Here is an 8,330-nt window from a genome sequence, read left to right on the forward strand (position 1 = left end):
CATCTCTCATCAGGCATGGCCAAAGCCTACCTGCGTTTGGGTTTCTTGGCTTGAGCAGGGAAGGACTTGGGTGCCGTCAGCCCAGGAGGTCCCCAGGGAGGCAGAAGGAGCGGACACTCATTGTAAAACTGTGGAAACCTGTCAGGAGCTCCTGGACTTTTCCTTTTGGGTGGCCACCATGCTCAGCAGAAGGGAGGAAGGACACCTGAGGTGCCCCGTGAGAACAAATACACCTGATTACTTCATCCATGGACTTCCAGCCTGCGGGTGGGCAGGGCTGCTCCACCGGGCACACTTGGTGGCCAGCATCACTTTTCTGGCTTCACATTGTATTGCAGAAGAGTTTGGTGGTCATGCCACAGTATGACCTCAGAGAAACACTGACTCGTGATAATGGTCAAATGGTGCAAAATATTAAAAATGGAATTCTCCAGCTGTCAGTACACAATGGAGGAAAAACTGGTTGTATTGTTTTTTAAATGTTGTCTGTCTTTCTGTTACATTTAATCTTAACATTGATTTTTCTTGAACTGGTAGTTCCTTCTTTGGCTTGAAATAATTGCAACAACCCTGGAATAATTTTCCCTTCTGTTTTGGGTACAAATAATTTCAGACAGATTTTATTTTTTTTTAACTGAAAACTAGATTTTTTTGCCTGTTAAGGTTGGGGGGTTTATAACCTCTTGTTTTCAGAAGAAAAGCTACCATTCCTTCCTATTTGGTCAGGCAATATGTATCATGATCCCATGATATGAATACCAGTCACTGGGAAAGGCACAGCTAATCACAAGAATAGCATCATCCACAGAAAGTGCTTAAAAACTAAAGCTTACTAAAGAAGTCACATCTTTAAAGCCACTCAGTGAACTTCCTGATGAAACATTGATTTTCTGAGTTTCATCAATGTTTTTTCCAACATACTTCCAGAACAGATTATAACTATCTGTAAGGTGTTCTTTCATTTGAAAGCACTCTCAGAATAATTCCCATGGAAAATTCCTGCTAGTACCTTGGTTTTGAGCAGCTCAAAGGGAGGTGATGAAATATTTGGCATTTTACACATTTTGATGGGATAGAGAGGCCATGTAATATAGGTCTGATCCCTGCCTAGAACAGGAAAGCTCTCAGAATAAAGCTTCTCATGCAGATGTAATTATCATCTGATAACTCCCCTTCACTAAGTATTCTGCCCAGGTAGATTGCAGAAATTACCTTATATTTCAGGCTTTAAAGATAAGCTTTAACAAAACCTTCTGTTTGTATTCTAACAAGCTTCAATAACAACTTTTTATTGCATTCTAACATGTTTCTGTACCCTTGAGCAAAGGACGTGATACCAAAGGACTGCAGTGTCATGTTTATTATCTGCTTGGGAGCCACACGCTGCACTAAGAAGGAAGAAGGGCAGGCTTGGGCCGCTGAACTTCCCCGTCTGTCACCTTTCTGCTGGGGACTGAACTGCCATCGCGTGGACATTTTGCCAACTCGCACTTTCCCACCAACACAAGAGAGACAGGAGTCGAACAGAAGAGCAGAGCTGGGAACTATTAGTTGGTGTGGAGTTACAGGGTGAATTTGAAAAACAGATGTGACATAGTGTTAGTCTAAACTCCTGCTGTCTTTTGCTTGTCTTTTCATAGATATTTAGGTTTGAAAATATTTACTGCTCTCTCTTGAGAAGTCCAGCATCGTACAGGCTGTAAGTGAGGACAGCAAGGCGGCACAGCATAGGCGTCTCTCGTGCTGGGAAAGGCCTTCTGCAGCATGCAGTTAGCCAGAGGGCTGGGTGTCCTGGGGCAGTCTGAATTTACCAATAAAATAAAGAGCTTTTAATTTTATTGTTAAATATCTCCATCTGTTGTGTGCTACTGGTTAAGTGCAGATGGTGATTAAATTAGTACCTTTCCTGGAGAATTTACAGTCTAAAACCTCAACCCTCTGCCTGAGGGCTCATATGGAACTAGTGTGGGTCTGGGGCTACGTAAGCACTGCACTTCATCCATCTCCAGCAGAAATGCAAATTTCAGGACTGGTTTTACTAGGCCTGTCCTCCTTTCCTAGGCAGAAACACTGTCCAGGTGGAATCTGAGGACCGATTGCTTTTTAGGGATTGCGGTCCTTCTGCCCGGCTCTGGCGGCTCTGCAACATATAAGCAATCCCACAGTAAGCACTGCTTAGATACTCATTTGTGAAGACTTGAGGATTTAGCCGTGTCCAAGACATGGGGTCCCTAATTCACATGGCGATGCAGACGTTATGCAGGGATGCAGATTTTTGTGCTGTGAAACGCCTGAACATTTTGTTTAACTGAAGGCAAATAATGTTTATTGTGTGTGTACACAGTGTGCCTTCACCTTCCTCCATCTGATCATCTCACATAGTCCCTATGTTGTGGCAAATAATCATTTGCTTTTAATAGTGCAAAAGATAAAGTTTTTTGCTCCAACAATTGGAAAATTCAGGACAGAAAATGTATATTCTCAAGCTTTCTACCTGTATGATTGCTGCTCAGCTTACTATGGAATCTACCATAGCCTCAGAGTTCAGATAGATTCATATTTTGTGTCTCTTTGAACCAAGGGTATGAACACTGCACCAAGGGTATGAACACTGCAATGCCAGCGGACAATCTGGCTCAGAGCAACACCAGGTGAGGAATATAACCAGATTGCAAAACATTCATTGAAGTACACCTCCAAACCCCACCTTGTTCTTCTGATGGCCATGTAAGAATATCTGATTTCCCTGTTGTTTTTTTTTCCTATTATTATGACAGCCAATGTGAAAAGTAGTGAGGCAGGTGAACTTATTTAGAGTAAGACAATGCAGAATTTTGAACCAAACATAGGAGAGACATTTACCTTAACCTCCCTCCCCTTAGACAGTCAGTGATTGCTTCTCTGTTACTAGTCATTTGCAATAGATGGGGAGATATTTGCTGCTGTGTGCTTACGGTTACATTCAGTCATACACAAGCTCAAAGGAAAAAAATAAAATGCATGCTTTAATGTACACATTTGGTTATTTTTATTATATAAAACAAATTTCAATATTATAACTAATACTAAAAAATATGGAGTTGTGTTACCAGCACAATTCAATACATGACCCTATTTTAAATTCAGTTAATAAAATTAAAAGAAAAATGTTACTTCTGTTCAAAAGTAAGTACATAACGTTCCTCAGCATATGTATCCATATATATATGGATATAAAATGTAAAGCAGTAGGCCAATTCTGCTGTTATTTGTATCGGTGTAAATAATAATAATTAAATTCAGCCAAGCCAAAGCTAGCAAAGGCAGTTATAAAGTTTTTAGAAACAGAAAATGACCCATTATTTTAACCTAATTATCAAGGAATGGGAAATTGAAAAGTGGCATCCAGTTAGTAACAAAAAATTGACCTCCTGTCTGACACTGGGAAAATCAGCTCCCTGAGTACAGAGTCCCAAGTCACAAAACCTGCTGGGGAAGACCAGAGCACCTTCACTGCTGACCCAGCAGGGCTGTGGCTGGGCCAGGCTGGAGGACATCTCCAGCCAACAGGACTGTATGAGGTGAGACTCCACGACGGCATGCTGTGGCATGTCACAATATCTATGGCATGCAGGAAGAGGCAGATGAAAAACTGACGTGAGATGTTTCTTCTGTGATAAGCTTTGAAGGATGATTTCCTTTCCCACTGTTCTTCCGAAATAAAATCTCGAGTGATGCAAGATCTTCTCAACCTGCCTATGCAGAACTGCAGATGCCCTGGAAGGCTTTAACAGTTCAGGACTTTCCTCATCATCCTGTGCATGGCACGAGCCTCTGGGACTGTGGCTCCCAAAATAGCCCCTGCTGCTTCCTCCAGAAGCTCTTTTTCTCTATCTATACCATACTGGAAAGCTGGGCACAGCACAAATGGTCTAAAATCTTGGTTTATAGAATTGCTACATGCATAGGAATGAAATACCTTGTGGTCTGCAAGTCATCTGGCATTTCCCTAAAACCATAATACACTGTATACAGTAAAAGTAAAGGGGGGGAAAAAAGTGAGCACTCCAACTTTTGATCAGCTCCAAAGAGATTTTTGTTTCTGTACTGTCCAGAAAAGAAATTATCAAAAGGCCTACATGGTCTTGCAATGGGAAGCTCGGTCCTTTAGAAAGATCAGCCACCTTGGGTTTAGACTTCACAAAGGCTTCGCCTACACTGGTAAATCAAATGGCATCATTCCTTGGTTATCAGGTCAACCGGTACCGACTCCTGACCTAGCCCAGGGTGATCTGGGAGGGTGTGGGTTAACCTGGGCCACAGGCATGCTGGGGGCTGCTCCAAAGGTTTAACAGCACAGCTCATGGCCTTCCAGTGCCAGGAAATATTTCCTGGTGCCCCTCCATGTACCAGGGGGAAAAAAAACATCCTTAATTTGGGGGTACTGACAACCAAATGTGCTCCATTCTTTTCTGGCTTGGGCGTATCATGTCCTGACTTGGTCAGGATAAAGCCTTCTGCTGTTTCATTCTGCAGGGTGTGTGTGGAAATAAGGTGCCTCGTGGGCAGCACTGGACCTTGGCACCTTTCAAGGCCATCAGAACCACCTCACTCAAGCTCAACATGCACTGCCATACTGTCATCTCCTGTCCACATCTGGCAGAAGTGGACAGGAAAACTCTCAGAAAAAGTAACTGCTCGTGACAAATGAGCTAACCTAAAACCAGACCTTTTGCCACAGATTAAACAACACTGGGTGCAGGAGTCAACCATACTTTTGCAAAACAAAATCTACAGCAGGCTTAGATGTTACTTACCCAACACTGCCAAATTAAGACCTTTGCAGTGATTTTCACCCCGAGTTAGTTGTCACCCAGCTCATATATACTGAGGTCCATAAGGACCGGAAGAAGAAAGCTGATCCTTCTCAGTCAATAAGATTTTCCAGCATGGAGCGGGCAAGTAATTGGCAAGATGGTTAATAATAATGAAAACAGTCCTAGGGTTTAGTCACCGCCAACAGCTAATGCCCCTGAGGAACAAGCTACTTGATGTCTGCTTACAGCTGGCTGAACACTAGAGACTCTTTTTTCCTTAAAAATAGCATCCCTGGTTACCACATTACTATTAAGGAATGATTGCCGTTTCCATCGTAGCTCTTTTCTGACTATATTAAAACATTGCTCAAGGCAGCTCTATAGCTGCACCTGTGCCCCTGAGTAAAGTCTAGGCATGAAAACCTTGGGAAAGTCATGTACAAGGCAGCAAGATATTGATGCACATCAAATGGGTTTGAGGTCTTATTCATTTAATAGAGGAAAAACTACAAATTCTTAAAACTTAAATTTTGAATACAGTTATTAGTTATCAAATGATGCTGGCACCTCTTTTCAGGTAAAATGTGTGCTTATGTCTGAAAGTATCTAAGGGGGCCAATGCATCTCTCATGCCAAGCTGAAGAAAGAAAGAGGTCTATTGGCATCTTTCAGAGAGGAAAAGCAGGCTTGGATATTGATATGTCATGACTGGTTTTCTCCTTTGCACTTCTGAGTTCCCGTGTTGATCATAACCAAACCGTGCCGGGCTGAGCTCACGAACCATGGGATGGATTCGTACTGGGGATCCCCCCATACCACCATATCATGGAATCACAGAGTTTCAGAGTTGGAAGGGACCTCTAGAGATCATCTAGTCCAACTCCCCTGCCAAAGCAGGATTGCCCAGAGCACATTACTCAGGACTGCATCCAGGCGGGTCTTGAAAATCTCCAGAGAAGGGGACTCCACATGTCTGTTTAAGATCTGAAAGTTCATGACTGATTGGAGGCCACACATTTAAACCGCACAGTGGCTAATAGTCTGCTTTTCAGTGCTACAAACCTCTGTTGCCTCTTTCACTGATGGCTAAAACCCTGTTAGACCAAAAATCTGCTGGCCTGGGCTGACCGTAGTTGCCCCATGATGGGGATTAGTAGAAGGGAGTGGACAAGCACCGCTCCTGTGAAAGAGGGGAATGGAGGGAGCACGAGTTGCTGGGGGATTGCCTTGGGGGACCTGCCTGGAAGGTGGGACCACCAGCAGCCTTCCTGGAAGAGATGTTTGTGGGTGCAGGCAACTCAATGCCAATTATCACGGAATCACAGAATCACAGAATTTTCAGAGTTGGATCTCTAGAGATCATCTAGTCCAACTCCCCTGCCAAAGCAGGATTGCCCAGAGCACATTACTCAGGACTGCATCCAGGCGGGTCTTGAAAATCTCCAGAGAAGGGGACTCCACAACCTCCCTGGGCAGCCTGTGCCAGTGCTCTGTCACTGTCACCCTCACCGGAAAGAAGTTTTTCTGTGTATTTGAACGGAACTTCCTATGTTCTAACTTGTGCCCATTGCCCCTCGTCCTGTCAGTGGGAACCATTGAAAAGAGCCTGGCTCCATCCTCCTTCAACCCACCCTTTAGATACTTGTATGCCATAATAAGGTCTCCCCTCAGCCTTCTCTTCTCCAGGCTAAAGAGTCACAGCTCTCTCAGCCTTTCCTCATAAGGGAGATGCTCCAATCCCTTAATCATCTTAGTTGCCCTTCGCTGGACTTGCTCCAGCAGTTCCCTGTCCCTCTTGAACTGGGGAGCCCAAAACTGGACACAGTATTCCAGTTGTGGCCTCACCAGTGCAGAGTAGAGGGGGAGAATGACCTCCCTCGACCTACTGGCCACACTCTTCCCTATGCAGCCCAGGATTCCATTGGCCTTTTTGGCAACAAGGGCACATTGCTGGGTCATGGATAATTTACTGTCTACGATGCTAACAATGCTAACAGGTTAAAGAAGAGACAGGTTCTGCTCAGTGCATTCCTGGAAGTGTTTTGCTGGATTTGGGCTGTGCGTCAGCACTGCACAAGCTGCTCCTTTGGCCATGCTGAGGTCCGACATGAAGGTGCTGACTGGTGAGAGGTTGGGGAGAGGTTGGTAGGGGAGATGAAGGCAGGAGAAACACCAAGGCAGCATATGAAGTTGGGCCCCCAGGCTCATCTCTGCCCCTGGTGCCAGGTCGCCCACAGTGCCACCGCTGAGTTTTCTGAACTTGAGTCATGGCTTAGAATCATAGAATCATAGAATGGTTTAGGTTGGAAAGGACCTTGAAGATCGTTGAGTTCCAACCCCCCTGCCATAGGCAGGGACACTTCCCACCAGACCAGGTTGCCCAAGGCCACGTCGAGCCTGGCCTTGAACACCTTCAGTGTTATTTAATTACAGGCCACTGTGCTTAGTAATGTGATATATGTGCCTCGTGCTATTCGTACCCTGCAACCTGACACAGAGAAGCTGGGCAGAGCCCAAGCTCCCCCCACGTGGGGAATGTCCTCACAGCATGCTTCTTCCAGGGCTTCGCACCCAGAAGGGTTTTGCCAGCACGTGAGTGAACATCCCCGCTGCAACACCCTAATTTCACTCTCTCTCCATTGCTTTAGCAGCAAACTCTGAAGTTTTTTTCCAGATACTTGTAGGAGACTTTGTCTATTGGATGCCTTGGAAAGAACATGGTAAGTTCAAATTATTTTGCCCTGAAGATAACATTTATATCACAGACTGCAACACAATGTGGCAGTGCTCGGGCTGGCTGCTGGGTGTCAGCAGCAATCTAAGTGAAAAAAAACCCTGAGGTCTGCACAGAGCTACTCTGCCTTGGAGGTAGAGAAAAAGAGGTAGCAAGGCTGGGTCTGCACTTCCCTTAGAGATGTGCTGGGTCCTTCATGTGATACAGCCATGCTAACATAAGGAAAGGAAAAATGTTTAAGGAAAAGTGCAGATGTTACAGTCTCTGTCACAGAGGTGAATCAGTAGAGGAGGCAATAAACCATGTTGCTACTAGACAAAAATCTGGGACTGCCACATACCGTATGCAGAAGAGCAGCTGCGTGGCGGTAACCAACATTATTCCAGGCTATTTTAAGACCTTTATCCTGAATCAGCATCCAGGTGATATACTGACACGTTCAAATGTAGTAGCAAGGCTTATCAGTTTATCTAAAGCTCAATTCTTATGACATCCTGGTATATAAAAGCATTTTTAAATTAACATAAATGCTGTCAATGAGAATCCTGTTAAACAGCAGATGATATACCAGGTATTTAAATGTACATGTACTTCTGTGCTTTGAATAGTAGAGGCTCATTATTTAAATACCAGGGAACTAGACTGACAAATACCAGGATTTACTACAGATATGTTTTAAGCTTGGAAGGGACCACGATGGTCAGAAATATCTTCCCAGCACCGTCAGAGCGTACTGAGCAGGCAGGCGCAGACATGCACACACATCCACGTGTACAGAGCTGGCACGCACCTACCCAGGC

Source organism: Vanellus vanellus (assembly GCF_965231255.1).
Source record: "Vanellus vanellus genome assembly, chromosome: 6".
Lineage (NCBI taxonomy): Eukaryota > Metazoa > Chordata > Aves > Charadriiformes > Charadriidae > Vanellus > Vanellus vanellus.